The sequence below is a fragment of the Sus scrofa genome, chromosome 5 (genome assembly GCF_000003025.6).
Source record: "Sus scrofa isolate TJ Tabasco breed Duroc chromosome 5, Sscrofa11.1, whole genome shotgun sequence".
Taxonomy (NCBI): domain Eukaryota; kingdom Metazoa; phylum Chordata; class Mammalia; order Artiodactyla; family Suidae; genus Sus; species Sus scrofa.
Genome location: NC_010447.5, coordinates 87,637,974 through 87,657,994, shown reverse-complemented (window position 1 = coordinate 87,657,994; position 20,021 = coordinate 87,637,974). Strand labels below are relative to the sequence as shown.

At 38.2% G+C, this 20,021-nt stretch overlaps 1 long non-coding RNA gene across 1 annotated transcript; it reads right to left on the bottom strand.

The window, feature by feature from the left end:
- On the bottom strand, positions 5,435-18,402 carry LOC102163647. Its single transcript, XR_303622.3, has 3 exons — positions 17,643-18,402; positions 5,759-5,912; positions 5,435-5,554 (listed from the first exon to the last, which is right to left on the bottom strand). It is a non-coding gene; the product is annotated as an uncharacterized LOC102163647 (long non-coding RNA).

The following is a 20,021-nucleotide window of genomic DNA, read 5'->3' as shown; positions in this document are numbered from 1 at the left end:
GCCCTGGCAATCTAGAAGGCTACTATGAGGTGGCCAGGGATAGCAACTATATTACTTCAACTTTATCACCAGTGCTGGGCACAGAATAAGTTCTCAATAAACATTTGTTGCAAATGGAAGGAGAATGATCAATTAGATAGCTATGTGACCTAATTTAAAATATCTCAATTCACCAATGTCACAAGTGGTCAAAGAAAATCTGTTTCTAAGTTGTTTTTGAGGGTGTGGTTCTCAACCAGCATTAGTGACACATCAGGAAAGATGGCAAACAGACTGAGAACAAGATGCAAAAAAGTGATCTCACTGTAAGCAGCATGGGTGGGCCTGGTAGGTCAGTTTCATACAAGCACATTCATTCTAGAAAGTTCTCACATGACTAAGAAGCTAAGTGAAATCAAACAGATTTCATCATTAAACAAATAGGAAACATCAAATAGATGATGGAAAATGTTGAATAAAGATAGAAGGAAACATTTTTAGATATTTCTGTTCCTTTTTACATACTCACTTCTCTCCTCCTATTCCCTTCACCCTCTCCCATCCCTATCCTACAAGACAGGGATGTTTCCCTGTAATCCCTTCAAGAGCACCATCTTTGGAGGTTAAGTAACTTGTCCAAGATCATCTAAAAAGAGACAGAGCCGGGATTTGAAAAATTGGACTCCAGAGCTCCTAGCTATTACCATTGAACTAAACTAGATTATGCAGTAGTCACATGGTAGGTAGAAAGCAAAATGCCTTATAGTTATCACTGGTTTTTTTTTTTCCCCTATTCTGTCATTAAGCAGCAATTATCCTTAGACTCAATCAAAGATTCCAGCCTTCCTTACCAGAAAAAGCTTACCTAAATGTTTCTGAATTACCCAATAATATAAAAAAAGAAAATGCCAAAGATCCAAAAAACTCCAGGAAATAAGAATAGAGGTGGAAGGGGACAGGGTGAGCATTTTATCACCCACTTAACCTCATTAATAAAATGAGAGTAATAATAACAGATATTTTGTAGGCTTCCATAGCCTACAAATAACTTAAATAACTTAAAACACTTAGAATAATGCTTGAGTTCCTGTTGTGGCTCAATGGGTTAAGAACCCGACATAGTGTCCGTGAGGATGTGAGTTTGATTCCTGGCCATGTTCAGTGGGTTAAGGATCCTGCATTGCAAAAGTTATGGCACAGGTCACAGATGCAGCTTGGATCTGGAGTTGCTGTGGCTGTGGCATAGGCCCGCAGTTCTGATTCGACCCCAGGCCTAGAAACTTCCATATGCCACAGGTGTGGCCATAGAAAGGAAAAAAAAAAAAAGGAATAATGCTTAGCACATAGTAAACATTTAATAAAAGTTAACTATTATTTATCTTTTTCCACCATGGCCAGTGGATTTTTTTCTAATTTTTTTTTCTACAAAAAAAAATTTTCAGTATCACTACATGTTTTCAGTTCCTATAGCCCAAGAATATGATTTCTAGCGTGTACTCATATTTTTAAAAACTTTATACAACTTATTTGGATATTCCAACATACCTTACTATTTTAATCAGAAATTCATATTACTTTAACCAAAGAGAATTAAAAGGTTATTGATCACGCTGCAAAGTCACAATAGTGAGATAGTTAAGAGCCCCGTCTCTGACATCCTAACTCTAGAAGACTCCCAGATCTTCCACTCACTAGCAAAATGACTTTGGACAAATTATTTATACTCTGTGACTCAGTTTCCTTACCTGCAAATTAGGACAGAAATCGTATCTACTTCTTAGATTTGCAGTGAGGATTGAATGAGTCATTATAGGTAAAGTTCTAGGAATATGCCGGTACTTATGCACATATGCACTTACTTGAGTTATTACTTCTTTCATACTTTTCTGTGTAGCTTAAAAATATATTTTACCAACTGATTTTTAAAAAATTTGTCAGCAGTGTATTCATAGGGAAACATTCAAATTTCCCTACTCTAGATGCCTAAAATGTATTTAATATGTGGTTGAAATTCAAGCCTTTTGAACTATCTGCCTAATTTTAATATATTGTAATTATTGTTTTAATTCTACTTTAATCCTCAGGTACTTGGTTTAGGGTATGTGCCTTTTACTATCTCAGCCTGTTAACTTTTCCTAAAACTCATGCCAGGTTTAAATTTGCTTATATAATTTTATAGCAAATTCCTTTACTAACAAAATAGATTTAAAATGTCATAAATGTGACAAATACTTGGAATGTTTTATCTTTTTGTACGGGCTGCTAAATATTGTAAGTCTTAGGGCTCAAAAATTAAAATTTGTGTACATATATTTAACTTTTATGCTTAACTACTACTTCTGAAGTATTGAAATTAACAACAGGCTCAAATTAAACAGAGAAATATGCTAGTGACTCATCACATTTTAATGCTGCTTAATTTTTAGGCTTCCTGTGTGAATTAGCTAAGAGATACAGCAGTTTAAATGACTAAAACCTTTTCTATTTCCTGCTTAAGTTCCTTCCAAAAGAAAATATTGGTTTGTAAATATTACTCAGGCACTCTCTATACAAAGAAAACGAGGGAATTAGAATCTCTTATCAAGTACATCTTCTAGAGCTAAGAATTTCATATGAAGGGAAAAAAGTATGTCTATAAGTTTAGAAAGGATAGGTCTATGTAGATCTGGAGTTTTAAAAGATCAACAAATATATCTGAGTCATGTTGATAGAATATTATTTTGTGAATTCTCCAGTCTTGTCACCATGTCTGGCATTATTTATATACCTACGCACCAGGTGTAAGTGGCATTAAGGCAGCACACAGTGATGGCCTCCCCCTGGAAAAAAGATGAATAAAAAAATATTTGCCGTTTGGTTCACTCTTTAAAAATATCAGAGACCTAATGGGAAAAGGAACTAAAACTAAAACATGAAAATTACTAGCTTGTAAAGAGGTCAAAGTGATCAGTATTTTATTTATAATTATGGAAAACATAATACATTATAAGGGTCTATATAAGACTTTCTTTAACTATAGTTATGTCCTCTCATAGAACTGAATATTTTAAAATATCGTGTACAATATTTTAAAGTTCTACTTATCTAAAATCGATTGACTATTCAAAAACTTGTGTCTCTCCCTCTGCTTCCATTTCATGATTTATAAGGCATTAGTTTCAGTACTCTTTTCAGAGCATAGGTTGAAAAGGTATTTTAATTTCTATCTCAGGGTAATTTTAAAACCACATCAATTATTTCTCATGTGCAGCTGTTTTTTATCCACAAATTATTGCTCTAGGCATTTTCACTTTACCACACATTTCAGAAGAGAAGGAATGAAGGGGAACCAGCTAATCTGCAAATGTTTCACCAACAGTAGACCAGGCCACGAAAAAAGCAAAGGGAGGGTTATGAACTAACATTTCTTTAGAAATAAGAACGGCTCATTAGTAGTTGAAACGCTGGATATATAATCCCCTTTACTTGCATTTAATTACGGCTAAAGAGTTAATGCCTGATTTACTTTCCCCTTATATTCCTTTAATAAATATTTATTTGTATGCTTGGGAACATAAGGCTGTTACAGTCTGATCGGGAACTCTAATTTCACATAAAACAAAGAGAAAATAACATAAAGCCTGAAAACACACTAGAGACTGGATGCCAAGAGGAAGAAAAAGCAGCAGCAGCAGCAACAGCTGGATGGAAATGATGATAAAATTTGGATAAGCTAAAGAGGGGCAGGAAAGACCGTCTCCAAAGGCACAAGTGAAGGTTTAAAGTGAATAAGGAATGTTTGGGATGCTCTGCATAGCTGTGTCATAGGAGCAGGGTACACAGAGCCAAGTAGAATCACAGAATTTGGCCCCAGTAGGGAACTTAGATGTCACCTTTCCGAAGGGGCAAAAATCTCTTTTACAGCATCTCTGGATGATATAGCCATTAACATCTACTATTACATATTTCTTATTTGTTTGTCTAGCAACACACTAATTGTGCCCGGGGTATTGCTCTGAAGACTTCACAAACATTAACTCACCTGGTCTCACAACACCCTATGACAGAGGTATGATCATCATCCCTACTTTACAGATGAGGAAATGAGGCAAGGAGAGGATAAATGATTCGCCTCAGGTCATGCTGCTGGTGAGTGGCTGTAGAGTCCGGGTTCTGACCTGGTGTTTACCCTTTCCCAGGGTAGATGGACCTTCCACTGCCGGCCAGATCAAATGAGTAGACATGCAGTTGAAAACCTTCTAAAATTCTTCTTCTATGTCAGCATTACTTGTGATGTAGATTTGCCTTATAAAAACTCAGATTTTAAGCAAAGAACACTGTGAAACTCTAAAGGATTTGACATAGATCTTTGACTTACAATGGGATTTCAGTCTGATTAACCCATTGTGAATTGAAGACGTCGTAGTCAGAATTGCGCTTAACCCACCCAACATCAGAGCCTAGCCAAGCCTACCTTAAATGTGCTCGGAACACTTACATTAGCCTACAGCTGGGCAAAATCATCTAACACAAAGCCTATTTTTATCATCAAGTATTGAATATTTCATGTAACTTATTGAATACTATACTAAAAGTGAAAAACAGAATGGTTTTGTGAGTCCAGATGGTTGCAAGTGTATCAGTAAGTATCAGTTGTTTAACTGAGTTATTATGTGACTGACTGGGAGCTTCCACTTGGCTGCCACTGCGAGGCATCATGAGAGAATTGTACGGCATGTCACTAGCCCAGAAATAGACAAAAATTCAAAATTCAGAGCACAGTTTCTACCGAATGTGAATCACTTTTGCACCATTGTAAAATTAGAAAATTCTAGGTCCAGCCATGATAAATCAGGGAACTTCTGTATTAAGCAAGTTAAAATGATCATAATATATAGTTACCTGGTATTTTACGTATACTAAAACCAGTGATGTCTACGATTTTTAAAAATTATCTTAAAATATATAAAGTGAATCCAACTTGACAAATCTAGTGCTTCTGTGTGTAAAAATAAATAGAGATGATCTATTAACTTGTGAAAGTCTTTAAACAACTTAGTGACTCAGGAAACCAGAAAATATATAAAGATCACAAGATCACTTCAGAGGTAGAGTTTTCTCTGTAAATTTGAATAATATTTAAAATTAAGAATCCTTCTTGGTAATCTTTAAAAATCATGGTGCTATTTGGGGAGTGGAGACCTCCAGGACTTATTATCCCAAGGCCAGATTCACGAAATCCTAAACATTGGATTCACTCACTTATTTATTTATTTATTTATTTGTCTTTTTGCCTTTTCTAGGGCCGCATCCATGGCATATGGAGGTTCCCAGGCTAGGGGTCTAATCAGAGCTGTAGACACCAGCCTACACCACAGCCACAGCAACACGGGATCCGAGCCGCATCTACAACCTACACCTCAGCTCACCTTAACCCACTGAGCAAGGCCAGGGATCGAATCCACAACCCCATGGTTCCTAGTCAGATTCGTTAACCACTGAGCCACGACGGGAACTCCAACACTCACTCATTTATTCAGTCAGTACTGATTGGGTTCCCTCTCTGTGCCAGGCGTTCTTTCAGGCACTGTGGATTCTGTGGGAAATAAAACAGACCAGATTCTATTCTCATGAGACTTAACATTCTTTGAGGGGTGAGGGGTGCAGGTGGGATTTAGGAGTGTAACGTATTTTCTATTTGGCAAAAATTGTCCTGTGCTGGATTCCCATCTGCCCCCAATTACTTCTGTTGTTTTAATAAGAAGGTGAAAAGACTGCCAGACTGTTTAGATATGCTTACAACTCAATGAAAAGAAGATGTAACTTGAGGCAGAAAGAAAGTCTGTTTGTCCAAGCAACAGCGTGAGTGGAGCCAGCTTTCAGGAACACACAGGTCTTCTGATATCTCCCAGCAGTCTTCACTGAACTTCTCCCCAAGCTGAGAAATTCTCAACCTTAAAACGTAATAATGATTTTTAAAATGTCAGTAATGTTGGTAAAATAAATACTCACATTCAACATATGGTATTATCACATAAAAACAAAACATTTGGAGTTCCCATCATGGCACAGTAGAAACGAATCTGACTAGTATCCATGAGGACACAGGTTCCATCCCTGGCCTCTCTCAGTGGGTTAAGGATCTGATGTTGCCATGAGCTGTGGTGTAGATTGTAGACGTGGCTCAGATCTGGTGGTGTTGTGGCTGTGGCATAGGCCAGGGGCTACAGCTCCAATTCAGCCCCTAGCCTGGGAACCTCCATATGCCGCAGGTGTGGCCCTAAAAAGACAAACAAAAAATTAAAAAATAAAATAAAAAAACAAAATATTTCATCATAGAACCAGAAAAAGGATAGGATGATCAAATGTTATTACAAGATTTGGGCTATAGAAATAGAAATACAAGGAGTTCCTGTTGTTGTTTGGCAGGTTAAGAACCCAACATAGTGTCTGTGAAGATGTGAGTTTGTTCCTGGCCCTATGCAGTAGGTTCAGGATCTGGCATTGCTGTGGCTGTGGCATAGGCTGGCAGCTGCAGCTCCGATTGGATCCCTAGCCCAGGAGATGTGGCCCTAAAAGTAAAAAGAAAACAAACGCAAAGAACTAGAAATACAAGTCTATTGATGAAGCCTACCGCGACTCATAGAAGATGATTTCCTGCAGGGAAATGTTGATCATTCAATTAAGCACTTAAGATAATAGTTTTCATAAAGAAAAGGTGAGATGTTTTTAAGTTCTAAGGCCAGAGAGAAATAGTTAAATCAATAACTGAAAATTTACAGAGTTTGTTGGGTAAGTGATTAACCATTTAGTTGTGAAAATATGTTTTTTCCCATAGAGTTAAAAAGTTGATTTTGATCATTTTCTTTAAGAAAACATCGTAAGGACCTTGTCGATTATTTGTGTGTGCATGGTTTTTGTTGTTGTTTCTGTGTGGCTTTTATTGAAGTATAGTTGATTCACAATGAATGTTCATTTCTGCTGCACAGCAACACTTTTCTCAGTAATACACACATACACATTTTTAAAAATATTCTTTTCCATATGGCTTATTATAGGATATTGAATATAGTGCCCTGTGCTGTACTGGAGAATCTTAGAGTCATCATCAATGATAAGGAAAGATCAGCATTTAGGCTTTTTGCTTTAAGGAAACAGAATTCTGAATTTTTCTTTAATTTCCCAAATAAAACATCTGTAACGTAGTATTTTATGTCTCTGATAAAGGCCATATATTCTTTTGTATCTCTTAGGGTTGTGAAAGTTTTTGGTGGGTGAATAATTAGACCTCAAGATAGATTCTGTTCTCCTTATAGTAGGCTCCGTTTTCAACCTAGAATTTCACAGTGGGTGCTCTAAACTGCTAGGTCTCTACATAGTCATTGCAACAAATTAGGACTCTGAGATCTTGGTTTACCATGGCCTTGTACATGTGGTAGGGTTGCGTAGCAGGAGAAAAATAAACTCTGGTACAAAGCTCATGGCACAAACATAATCTCTTTTGAGTAAAACTGCAATTTTAAAAATTGGCCCAATTTCTCTACTGTAACTATGGCCTAAATTGTTCAAATAGAAAGAGTTGTCAGAGTTCCCGTCATGGCTCAGTGGTTAGCCAATCTGACTGAGAGCCATGAGGTTGTGGGTTTGATCCCCGGCCTCGCTCAGTGGGTTAAGGATCTGGCGTTGCTGTGAGCTGTGGTGTAGTTTGCAGACCCGGCTCGGATCCCGAGTTGCTGGGGTTCTGGCGTAGGCTGGTGTCTACAGCCCTGATTAGACCCCTAACCTGGGAACCTCCATATGCCGTGGGTGCGGCCCTAGAAAAAGAGTTGTCATGTTAAAGAAGAATCCTGTTTGTCATTCAACAGCTGATGTTGGTGCACTGGGAATGCGACCAACAGACCTGAGAGTTCCTGGAAAGAGGAGGCCTTTTGAATAGGCGAAGAACCTCAAACAAAGAAAATAGAGGCTTCAAGCTTATTTGATTTAGAGTATCTTTATATGATGTAGTGAATTTTCTTTTTCTTTCTTTCTTTCTTTTTTTTTTTTTTTTTTTTTTTTTTGCTTTTCAGGTCCACACCTGTGACATGTGGAAGTTCCATATGTTGGGGTTGAATCAGAGCTGCAGCTGCCTGCCTACACCACAGCCATAGCAACACCAGATCCCAGCCACATCTGTGACCTACCCCTCAGCTCACCTTAGCAATGCCGGATCCTTAACCCACTGAGCGAGACCAGGGGTGGAACCTGCATCCTCATGGATGCTAGTCAGGCTCACCACTGAGCCACAATGGAACTCCAACATTTCATTAACTTGCATTCATAAAATCAACTGCTCTCACCTAGTTTGGTGCTAAAGATTACTTTTGAAATATTTGCGGTACAAGAAAATCAATAATAAAAATTTAAAATAGTTCTTTCCCTTTAGAATGTGTAAAATGAAAACAGTTGGACAAGGAGGCACAAGGAACTCTTTTTAATTTGTAGAACAATTCCTGGGATTGAGTTTGCTCCACAGGGAAGAACAAACTCCAAGTAAATATTTTAGCAAATAAATATATTATTACATTTTTTTCTTTTCTTATATATTCTATAGGAAGTATATTTATGTATTTAAATATATATATATATGGTATAAATATGTGTGTACAGAAATACTTTGACTGGTATCTATAAGCCAAATATTTCCAAAGTATGGGGCATGTATCGCCCTTGTTTGGTTAATACCTGAATTTACAGGGATTATTTCTGTATCATTCATTCATTCAATCAAATTGTTAAGCCCCCATTATGTGTGCGGGCCTCAGCTGCACATTCTGGTCATTGCCAGAGTGAATGCGGAGTTTAAGAAGCTTGGGAAGGCACTTGGACAAATTGTTTTGCTTGTCTCACGCAGGGGATCCCGATCTGGGGCCCACACGTGAGCTTTAATGAGGCCTGCAAGGCCGTAGGAATTCCATGAAAATTTTTTATTTGTTTATGTGAAATTTTTCAGAGAGTCCATGGTTTTTATGATCTTCGGAGGTCCTTATCCCTCTAAAAAAGTAGCAATTATTGATTTAAGGAGCTCTTGTTTGTGGAAGATCCAGTGCTTCCATTCAATACAAAATACAGCTTTGGATCAAAAGATCCCAAATGATGTCTTGTCTCCACTGACCACAAACTGAGCTTTGAGATTAGAGTCACAGCCTTTCCCGAGGAAACCCTTCCAATACCCAGCTGCCATGTGAAACAGAAATTGTTCTAAATGTAATGTTATATATACATCTTGGTAATGTGAAACATTTCTTCTATAAAGTCTCTTGCATCCGTGTTCAGCTAACAATATTTTTGCAACTGTACTGTGTGCAGTAGATGTTGAGGATAAAAACAGTGAACCAAAACAGCCTTGTCCCTACCTTCCCGGGTGGACATAGAGCAGAAAATACGCTCATTTGTCTTCGTTTTCTGTGTCAACTGGAGGAAAAAATTTGTAACATAGTTCACTAACTTCAACTAAAAGTGCTCATATTAAACTAAATGAATGAAGTAAAGTGACATCTAGTGTTGGTTACGTGGCAGTGAAATATGTGTAAGGACACTGCAGTTTTAACGTATTTGGAAATAATGTTATACTTGGCTTGATCGAGTCTTAAAAGCATAGATTTGTTTTCATTTTCAAAAACATATTTTAGAGTAATTCTGAAGTAATCTGAATTTAAATGTTGATAACATTGTTTTTACTTTCATAAAACAATCTCAAAGTGCAAAAGGAAACATTGTATAAAGAACAAAATAACACTCATCTGTATATCACCTAATTTTGGCATTTTGCTATATTTACTTTAGATAATTTAAAAGTAGGCATAATAGAAACATTTTAGGCCCTGTGAACTTTTTTCCTGATTTCATTTTCATCTTTTTCTCCTCAGAAGTAACTTCTATCTGGTTTATTATTTCAATATTTTTATTACATATATAAATACGTACCTATAAAATTTATAATATTGTACTTTTTGCACTTGAGAGAAATGACATTCCTTTTTAGAATTTTTCCCCTCTGGGTTATTACAGAGTACTGAGTAGATTTCCCTGTGCTGTGCAGTAAGTCCTCGTTACTTACCTATTTTATGTGCAGTAGTGGGTATATGTTAATCCCAACCTCTTAACTCATCCCTCCCCCCAATACTTCCCCTTTGGTAACTGTAAATTTGAACTCAAACTCTTTCAGTCGGTTTCTGTTTTGTGAATAAGCTCTTTTGGATCATTTTTATTAGATTCCACATATTAGTGATTTCATATATTTGTCTTTCTCTGACTTACTTAGTATAATTATTTCTAGGTCCATCTATGTTGCTTCAAATGGCATTATTTTGTTCTTTCATGGCTGAGTAATATTCCATTGTATATATGCACCACATCTTCTTTATCCGCTCCTCCACTGGTGGACACTTAAGTTGCTTCCATGTCTTGGCTATTGTATATAGTGCTGTAATGAACACTGGAGTGCGTGTATCTTTTTGAATTATGGTTTTCTCCGGATAGATGCTCAGAAGTGGGATTTCTGGATCACATGGCAGTTCTATATTTAGTGCAGTGGTTGCACCAATTTGCATTCCCACCTCAGTGTACAAGGGTTCCCTTTTCTCCACACCCGCACAGCATTTATTATTTGTAGACCTTTTGATGATGGCCATTCTGACTGGTGTGAGGTGATATACCTCTTTGTAGTTTTGATTTGCATTTCTCCAGTAATTAATGATGTTGAGCATCTTTTTTTTCTTTTTTTTCTTTTTTGTCTTTTTGTCTTTTTAGGGCCGCACCCAAAGCATATGGAGGTTCCCAGGCTAGGGGTCGAATCAGAGCTGTTGCTGCCAGCCTACGCCAGAACCACAGCAAAGCCAGATCCGAGCCCAGTCTGCAACCTACACCACAGCTCACCACAACACTGGATCCTTAACCCACTGAACAGGGATTGAACCCGAAACCTCATGGTTCATAGTCAGATTTGTTTCTGCTGTGCCACGATGAGAACTCCAATGTCGAGCATCTTTTTATGTGTTTTTTTGGCTACCAGTCTGTCTTCTTTGCAGAAATGTCTGCTTAGATCTTCTGACCCATTTTTTTTTTGGCCATATTCACTGTACTTGGAAGCTCCTAAGCCAGGGATCAAACCCACACCACAGTTGCAACCTGTGCCAAGCTGTGGTAGCACTGGATCCTTAACCTGTTGTGCCACATGGAAACTTCTGAGATCTTCCCACCATTTTTTGGTGAGTTGTTTGTCTTTATAATATAAAGCTGTATGCAATGTTTGTGTATTTTGTAGATGAGCCCTTATTGGTCGCTTTGTTCTCGAAGATTTTCTCCCATTCGGTGGGTTGTCTTTTTGGGTTTTTTTTAAGGTTTCATTTGCTGTGCAAAAGCATTTCCATTTAATTAGGTCCCATTTGTTTATTTTCGTTTTCATTTTCATTACCCTAGGAGGTGGATCAAAAGATATTGTTGCAATTTATGTAAAGAGTTTCTCTAAGAGTTTCCTAGTACCTGGCCTAACCTTGGAGACCATTCTTCTTAGTGTGTCTGTGTTCTCACCACTAGTTTTTTTCTTGCAGTCCATAGTCTTGCTGTTTGCACTCCTATTCTTGGTTCTGAGTTAGGGTGACCAACCATCCCAATTTGGCCGGGACTGAAGAGTTTTCCCAATGCAGGACTTCAAGTGCAAAAACTAGAGCAGTCCCTGGCAAAGTTCTCACCTCCAGTTTCAGCTTCCTCCTATGATAACCCTTTGACTCTTTAATTTGGTGTTATCTCTGTGCTCACCAATCATCTTTACACTGAACTTATATTTTTGGAGTACCTACGGTATTAGAGGCTGTGAGAAGCATTTTCATGTACAGTAGCTCATTGAACAGTTATCACAGTTCTGTATGTCTTTCTTTTATACTTGAGGAGAATTGTATTTAATTGGTGCAGATCACAAAATTAGTGATGCAAAAGATTGAAAGCCAAGTCTTTTGACTAAAATTATTTTATTTCTGCTAACCTCCCTATCATCCTTGCCTGAGGAAAATACAGCTGTAATTGCATACATGGGTTCTAAGCCTGTGCTACCTGAACTTCTGAATGGCGCCCCATTACGCCTAGCCTCTCGCTGTCCATACCGTTTTGGTCGAATGTTATTCTTGGTACATTTGGCAGTACATGAAGTCAGCTTTCTATGTTATAAAGCAAGAGTCACAACTTGATTCTTTATGCAGCAATACAAACAGCTCAAGTGTTTCATTAGGATAAAAACAAAGGAGGAGAAACATGATTGCCATAGCACGGCTCATCACACTGCCACAGCAGATTGAATCCCTCCAGTCAAAACGTCACTGCATGGAGTTCCCATCATGGCTCAGAGGTTCTGATTCATTAACCACTAGTTCATTAACCTGACTAGTATGCATGAGGATACGGGTTCGATCTCTGGCCTCACGCAGTGGCTTAAGGATACAGCGTTGCCCTAAGCTGTGGTGTAGGTCGAAGATGCAGCTTGGATCCAGCATTGCTGTAGCTGTGGTGTAGGCCAGCAGCTACAGCTCTGATTCGACCCCTGGCCTGGGAACCTCCATATGCTACCGGTGTGGCCCTAATAAAAGACAAAAAAAAAAAAAAAAAAAAAAGGTCACTGCATAGATATGGGATTTTTTTTTTATTTTAATGTATCTACTTGATCCATCTTTCCCTTGTTATAGCTTATTTAAGAAATCATTCATTAAGTTTTTCTGCTTTACTTGCTCCAAATCCCAAATCTTATTTGTAGATTATTAAGACAAAATATTGTTTATAAAATATTAGTTCCCTAAATACTAAATTAGGTGGGAGAGAAAATGATCCAATTAATTTGGGAAACAAATTTATTTCTTATAGAACTTCTCAGTCTTTATTTTGCTAGTTTGCATTGCTACTTCCCCAAACAGAGATAATATAGCATCTTCCAAATGATTTGACGATGAAACCTTTTTGTTCTGTTTCATAGCTATTTGCATGCTCTGGAATACATCTAGGAAAATTCTGTTTTCATCTGTCACAGCAGAATATACCCTCCAGAGGGCAGCAGATTCCCTTGGCATATGGCCAATCACCTGCTCATTGAACAGGTTGACAAGGGTCCTAGAACATGTTCTATTAATTATTCAGTCCGTGGACTTAAAGTTAGGCATTAATTTTTTTCTTGCGGTCCATATTCTTGCTGTTTGCGCTCCTATTCTTGGTTCTGAGTAATAGGCATTGAAATTCAGCTTAAGGCTGATGATAACATAAATGTGTGGCACTCACACTTTATTTTAATAATAAAAAATGAACCAATACTCAAAAATAAACCAGTTGAGTCTCTCATTGATCACAGTTACATCATTGGATTTAAATTTCAGATAACAGATCACATCTTTTCCTTCAAACTGTAGATATTAATCAAATGTTATGTAAGGAGTAAGATGAAGTATTACAATCAGTTCCTCTCCCAAGGAGCTTCCTAAAAGGTTGGGGAGAGATTTAGATAAGGCCTTAGCTCATTGACTTTCACGTCTGGCTGAAATTTAGAATCACCTAGGGGCACTTCTAACCAATAATACTGCCCAGGTCCCACCTCAAAACAATTAGATTTGGACCTCTGTGTTCTGTCTCAGGCACAGCATTTTAAAAATATATATTCTTCAGATGATTTGATGAGTAGCCAGAGTTGAGAACCACTGTATTAAGATGCTCAGATATTGTTTTAGGGAAGTGGTTTCTAATCTTTTCAAAGAGCAGGGGAAATTCAGGCTTCTTTTCCCAGAGGAAATGTTTTAAATATGGAAGAATACAAAAAGAAAATAGTCACTCTTTTTTTTTTTTGTCTTTTTGCCTTTTTCTTGAGCCGCTCCCTCGGCATATGGAGGTTCCCAGGGTAGTGGTCCAATCAGAGCTGTAGCTGCCGGCCTATGCCAGAACCACAGCAATGTGGGATCCGAGCTGTGTCTGCAACCTACACCACAGCTGACGGCAACGCCAGATCTTCAACCCACTGAGCAAGACCAGGGATCGAACCCGCAACCTCATGGTTCCTAGTCAGATTTGTTAACCACTGTGCTACAACGGGAACTCCGAAATTAGTCATTCTTACATCATCTGTCCAAAGTTAACTTTTGTCAAATTCTTTCCTAGCCATCAGGATTTCATACAACAAAAATCAAGCAAAACACTCCCTAGTCTTAAGCAAAAGACATTATTTTTTTTGCCTCCAAAAATTCATTATCATTCACCTTAGTTAACAAATAGCCTCACACATAACAAATAGACCCACTGTACCCCTTACTTGACATAAATGAATTCTCTTCATTCATTACCTGGATAGAGCAAAGAGGTTTATTTACACAAACACTAACCGGTGAGACAGAGGAGGAGGGAGCAAGAGATCAAGAAAATAGGAATGAATATATATCTTCCATGTGCAAAGAGATATGAAACAAGCACCTATTTAGATGGCTGGAATGAGAAGTGTGGGCCATAGTTAAAGACTGGAGGTTTTCTTTATGCAAAATTAACTAGTTTACAGTGGGAAGTGAATGCATAAAAATGTGTCTCATTAACATCCCAGTCTTTTTGTTTTGTTTTGTTTTAGGGCCAAACCCAAAGCATACGGCGGTTCCCAGGCTAGGGGTCTAATCAGAGCTGTTGCTGCCGGTCTACGCCAGAGCCACAGCCATGCCAGATCCGAGCCATGTCTTCAACCCACACCGCAGGTCACAGCAAGGCCGGATCCTTAACCCACTGAGCGAGGCCAGGGATCAAACCCAAAACCTCATGGTTCCTGGAGGATTCTTTCCACTGTGCCACGATGGGAACTCCAACATCGCATTCTTAACCATGAGCTCAGTTAGTGTTAAATAAGCTGATAGGGTGGCTGTTTTTAGGGCATCATAGAACTGGAGGTCTCTTAAAGACAATGAAACGTCTTTAAACTAAAAGATAGTATTTGACAGGGAGATACAGACAGAAATATTGCTGCAGCTGATATACATTTTAAGCAAAGGACCAGATCCATCTTTTGCAAAAAGCTTTAGAAATCAAACTGAAAATGCCTGGCCAGGTCTAATGAAGTATACCTTGACTGGCCCAGAGGAAAATATTATTACCATCCCCATTTTATGGATATCTAAAATCAGAGAAATTAAATAATTTCCCAGGGCTGCAAGCAAACACGAAGCAGATCGGTTTAGAGTCTGCGTACTTGACCACCACACTGTATTGCATCAGAACTTATAGAAAATCTTCTTGTTGCAGTTCAGGAAACACATGTAGGCACGTGTCAGATATATTACCTGTCCTGAGATACATATTTCAACATCTCTAAAATTGGGATATTAGCAGCAATCAGTGGGGTCTACAATTATCATTGACACCTATGTGGATACATCAACAATACCTGTATTATAGATGGCACGTAATTGGTACATAAAACAATGCTGTGTCTTTGAAATACAGTAGAATAAATCTCATAGGAACCTGCAGTTTTTCCTTTCCGTGGGAAGGTGTTCATAAAATCAGGAATCCTTTTTTTTTTTTTTTTGAAGCAATGAAATAAATACCAGTTACTGCAAATGAAATCTCACTCACTCTTTTAACCACCAAACATTTATTAGGTTTGATGATCAAAGTAGCAGAAACTCTGGACTCAGACAGACCTGCATCAAATTCTGGCCAAACTGTTTCATGCTATGTGACCTTCAATAAGTTACCTAATCACTCTTAATTTTGGTAACATGAAGATGTTCACGGTAACTCATAGAGTTATTGTGAGGATTCAATGTAATAATTCATTTAAGGGACCAGCAGTGTTTGGCACATTGACAAATGTTATCATACTATGATAACTATTAATTTTAAAAATCTATTAAACACCTCCATTGTGTCACATAGTGTTCTAGGGATTAACAATATCCTTAAAACAATGAAATAAAGAAAACTTTTTGCTCTCATAAGCTTATATATATACATATCCTAGTAGAAAAGAACGCAATTATTATTGTATTTACTTTGTGGTCGGCACCAATAAATCACTTATTAAGGATGAAAAGGATGCCTTGCCTGCTCTTCAGTGATTTACAGTGTAGTAACCTAGTTATCTAATAGTTAAAATCTAATTGTACAAAGTCTATTTGAAAGTAGTTCATGTCCTTAAGACATTTCTATTTGAGGTCTAGTAAGAGATTCAAACTAAGTAATCCAAAAATATTTGTTGCATTAAATTGGGCTACATATCCCTTCTTTCTAGTGTGCTGTGAGTTGGGAAACCATAAGGGTCCTTCTCCCAAAGTTTTTTAAAAACTAGTTTTCCTTTAAAAATCCTACTATCGAGGAGTTCCCATCGTGGCTCAGTGGTTAACGAATCCGACTAGGAACCATGAGGTTGTGGGTTCAATCCCTGGCCTTGCTCAGTGGGTTAAGGATCTGGCATTGCCGTGAGCTGTGGTGCAGGTTGCAGATCCTGAGTTGCTGTGGCTGTGGTGTAGGCTGGCAGCTACAGCTTCAATTCGACCCCTAGCCTGGGAACTTCCATACGCTGAGGGAGCGGCCCAAGAGATGGCAAAAAAAAAAAAAAAAAAAAAAAAAAAAAAAAAAAAATCCTACTATAGAATTACAGGAAGTTTTAAGTCTATAGCATCTTTCTTCCAATTACACATTCAGTTGCTTCATTCATTGCCGTATGTATTATCTTCACATATTAACTAAGTTGTCCTTTATCACTATGGTAATTATCTTTTATTATCAACGATATGCTGAGTTACCAAAAAATCCAATGTACCACATAAAATGAGTTAGGCCACAATGATTAATTTTTTTGTGATCTTTTACCCAACTCTAACAACCTTCACTTTTATTTTTTATTTTTGTCTTTTTGCCTTTTCTAGGCAAGCTACACCACAGCTCACAGCAACGCCAGATCCTTAACCCACTGAGCAAGGCCAGGGATTGAACCCGCAACCTCATGGTTCCTAGTCAGATTTGTTAACCACTGTGCCACAACGGGAACTCCAATCTTCACCTTTATATAACATAAGAGGAACTGAGATGGTTTAGTGGCTCATTTTCTTTATCTCAGATGAGAACTAGAGAAATCATGGTGATTTCATGACTCTGATCTTGTCTCAGGAAAAAGTAGCTGAACCCGTATAGTTTTCCTGATTCCAGTCAAAGACCGTGTTCCACCTAAGTAATATTCCTGGTCTCAGTTTTATCATTTGGAAATAAAGGAACTGAAAGAGATTTTTTAATTTAAGCTTTGTGTGTGTATGAATATGTAAGTATACTTGTGTGTGTATGAATATGTAAGTAACATATATACTGATTTATGAATATTTAGAAAAAACTAAAAAAAAAACCCATAATCTTATCACCCAGAAAGAGCCAAATATTAACATTTTAACACATTTCTCTCTAGAAAGAAGAAAAGAGAAAAAGACCGGTGAGCACATATACATGCAAGTTAGGAATGAGATAACCAGATGTAGAGGTATAATCGACAAATAGAATCCTTATTTATTTGTGAAAATAAATAAAAACAAGATATGAATGATTCTTAGGAAAATATAAATTATATTAATTGACTCAAGAATAAACAGTAGAAAACCTGAATAGCTCTATACCTATGAAAAAAGCTGAAAACATTTGCAGAAACTTACTTCCATGAGGTAGGTGCCACTCCAAATCCATTTTACAGAAATGAAGAGGCTCCATGTCAAAAATTAGCAGAGCTGGACTTGTCATTGGTTTCCATGATCGCAATCACCACACTCTAAGTAGGTCTGAGCCCAAATGAGAAAAGAGACATACTGTGGTAGGCAAGTCATTTAGTAATCAGTAACCTAACACCCACTCTTGGCGAGGCACTGTTGTAGGTGCCAAGGGTGCAAAGATGAATAAGTACTCTCTGGTCCCTCTGTTCAAGAAGCTTCTAGTTGAGTCAAGACAGACAAAAAATTACGCAGACTACATTGCAACATGTTAATTGCTAAAACAGAAGTAGGGGAAAAAATGCTCTGAGCTCAGAAGAGGGCGTGATGCCGGGGGAGACAGGGAAGGAAGTGCATTGAATAGATCATTGAGGCTGGCTCTGGAAAGGCTGGCAGAGAAGGGAGAGCAAGGCATTCCCTGCAGAGGGAACAGCATGTACCAAGGCAGCGCGCTGCAGAGACTCTGTACGTTGATGTGTCACTTAATCTCTCTTTAAAGTCCATGCAGAGCCATTATGCTGCTTGACAGGAGGCAGCAGTTTTCAGCACCATCTCTTCCTTCTCCCATCATGACAAAGAGCGCTGTTAGTTCACTTTAAAGTGCGAGTGATATTTGGCAGAAATCTACTGTATCTTCCTTAATGAGTTGTCAGAGATTCTGCTATGCTGTTGTCTTCTAAACAAGTTATTATGCAGGCTGTCAGTAAAGAGTAAAGATGAGGATAAGCAATAGAGTCACCAGTCGGCAGGGGGCTGAGAATCTGTTCTTTCGGAATCAGCAGGGGGCTGTGGGAAAAAACGTCTGTTCTTGAAGCAAGCCTATGAAGGGCTACCATTCAAAAGAGGGGAGGTATATAAGAAACGAAGAAAGTCTTCTTCTAACTTAAACTCCTAGGAGTTTTCTGTGGGCCTCTATCTGCTTACAGACAAAATGAAGTAAAGAATAGCAGATATACTGATAGGAGAGTGGTCTTAATTTTGACCACTCACCAAAACCGAATTTGGAGACTGACGGATGAATCTGATACCATACAGGAGGTCCTGTGTGTGGGTAATTAGGCTGGCAATCAGATACTATATCAAAATAATATCACGCTAAGTTGGCAGTATAGAAATTTCACTCTCTTACTTAGGCTATTAACTATGTGTAGAATTAAGATTGCTTTTTTTGTTTTCCCTGAGGTTTTTCTGGTGTTGTGTTTCTGTTTTTTGTTTTGTTTTCTTTTCTTTTCTTTTCTTTTCTTTTTAGGTCTGCACCTGCAGCATATGGAAGTTCCCAGGCTGGGGGTTGAGTAAGAGCTGCAGCTGCAGGCCTACACCACAGCCATAGCCACAGCCACAGCCACAGCCATAGCCAAGCCTCATCTGTGACCTACCCTTGACCCACTGAGCAAGGCCAGGGATCAAACCTCATCCTCATGGATACTAGTCGGATTCTAAACCTGCTGAGCCGCAGTGGAACTCCTTCCCTGAGGGTCTTAGGGTTTGGATTAGAAGTGCTAAGGAGTAAAGTGGGAGAAAGACAGATCCTGCCTCTGAGGCTTGCTCCTTGTGGGACTTGATGCAAGTTACTTAGCACCTGTAGCCAATACGACTTGCTTCACAGAATAGCTGTGAGGATTAAATGAGAGAGTATATGCAAAGTGTTGGCACATAAAATTGCTGAATAAGTGGCGGTCATACTGCTGCTGCTGCTGCTGTCTTAGATATTATTATTATTATTATATAGATCCTAGAACAGTTGAGGCTTTCCCCCAAACATAACAAATTCCTATAAGGAAAAGAAAACTTTTTTTTTTTTTGGTCTGTTTAGGGCTGCGCCCTCGGCATATGGAAGTTCCCAGGCTAGGGGTGCAATTGGAACTATAGCTGCTGACCTACACCACAGGTCACAGCAACGCCAGATCCTGAACCCACTGAGTGAGGCCAGGGATCGAACCCACAACCTCATGGCTCCCAGTTGGATTCGTTTCCACTGCGCCACAACAGGAACTCCTTTTTTGGTGGGGGGGGGGGGAAGAAGACGTTTATTGTCTAAGTAATTATGGGTAAGTAAATTGTATTATGAATAAAAATATCTTCTATTAAGTTTAATCTTTTGTCAGTAATAAAGACTAATTTGTTATCTGTAATTGAATAGAAACAGAATCAGTTTTAGTTCCTCTCCTTCAATTGTCACATTTCTAATTGGTCTATTATACTTTGAGATTCAAGATACAAGTGTTAACAGCATCACTGCAAAATCTCCTCTTACAGTGTATATTTTTAAAATAATTACATTTTACTGGTTGATGGGCTCAACATACATGGAAAACTGAAAGGTTTGAG